Genomic DNA, 1,750 nt, shown 5'->3' on the forward strand with positions numbered 1-1,750 from the left:
GGTAGGGGTAACTTATGTTAGTGCACAAACAAAATTTCCATGTAGTATATACTATTATCCCCTAACCCCACCCTCATTGTGGTTTCCTGGGCTTTAAATCTGCTTCAAAACCTTTGGTATTTTGAAACTACTTCCGCTGCCTTTGTTGCTGCTTATATGGTTACCGTGGTTACTACTAAGATCAAATGATACCTGGACTGCATTACACCTAAGGGGATTTCCTTCCTGCCCCATCCAGGCCAAAAACACTACAACCTTTGAGACTGCTAGTATATCCATGCCTTTGGTGAAGAATTGATGTATGAGTTGAGGTTGCTAATGAAGCAGAAAAACTTCCTACCCCCACCTTTGTCTCATGCTCTATTACACTTATTCAAAAGAAATTTACAAATAAACATCATAATGAGACACTATGTTCTACCCATTAGGCTGGCAAGATCAAAATGCCTGACAAATTGTCAGGAGGTCACAGAGAATCAGACATTGCAGGTGGAATGTAAATTGATATAATGCTTTAGAAGAACAATTTGGTCATATCTGTTGCAATTTATAATATTCACACCACTTGATTGAGCCAATTTATCCCTAGTTTATTCTTTGACATGGACAAAATGAAACATGTATGAGAATAGTCAATGCAGAAATGTTTTTTGTAAGATGAAGGTTAGAGACAATGCGATAGCAGACACTGTGTGGACTTGCCAAATTCTCTTTGCTCGCCTCTGAGTCTACCTGCAGCCCAGGTGGAAAGTTCTAAATGCAGTGACACAACTTTCCACCTCCAGCCATCTGCAGTGTCCTCAAGGTCAACTCTCAATTGCTGAGAGTGAAAGAGCATATGATTTAGTCGGCTCGGGCTATCATAACGAAATACCACAGACTGTGTGGCTTAAAAAGCAGAAATTTAGTTTCTTGACGTTCTGGACATTAGAAGTCCAAGACCAAGGTTTTGACCAATTCAATTTCCAGTGAGGGCTCTCTTTCTGGCTCGTAGATGACTGCCTTCTCTCCCTGTCTGGACATGGACTTTTCTCAGCAAGTGTGCATGGAGGGAGGGAAGAGAAAGAGAGCTCACTTTCGTGTCTCTTTTTATAAGAACACTAATCCTGTTAGAACGGGGCCTCAAGTTTATGATCTCAATTAACCTTAATTTCCTACTTAAAGGCCCCATTTCCAAATATAGCCACACTCAGTGTTACAGCTTCACTGTAGGAACTGAGGGAGAGGGGCACAGACATTCAGTCTGTAATGGTGCATAAAGCTCCCAGCTTCCCCATTCCCCAGAGTGATGTTTCTGAGATACGTTCTCCACCGTTTTTCAGAGGGATCCCAGAGGTGTTGAGCCCAAGGTGCCCTAAATTATAACTTGCTTATTAATCTATCCTATCATGGCTTTTCTCCCTCCCTTCTCACAGAGCTCCCTGGAGTTATCTCTCAAGTAAGTGACTTGCACCCTGAGTCTGCTTGGGAGAACTCAAACTGAGACGATATGTCAAATATTCAGTGGTTTGAGCCTAAAATTACGCCTACAGGTATTCAGGTCCCGTATTCCTAGTACTGTGGTAGCAGTTGTTACATTCTGTTCCCTGGTTGGTGTCAGTTCATACTGTGGCATAGGGTAGACCGAAGTTGGAGAGACTCTGGAAATAGGTCTGGCCCTGGATAGGTGAGGCAGGGAACAGGAAGACAGACACATTTGCAAGTACCAAGAGTCCCAGAAGAAATACCAAACCCACCAAGTACACCAGAG

This window comes from Rousettus aegyptiacus, unplaced genomic scaffold, assembly GCF_014176215.1.
Source record: "Rousettus aegyptiacus isolate mRouAeg1 unplaced genomic scaffold, mRouAeg1.p scaffold_m13_p_12, whole genome shotgun sequence".
In the NCBI taxonomy this organism is placed as follows: domain Eukaryota; kingdom Metazoa; phylum Chordata; class Mammalia; order Chiroptera; family Pteropodidae; genus Rousettus; species Rousettus aegyptiacus.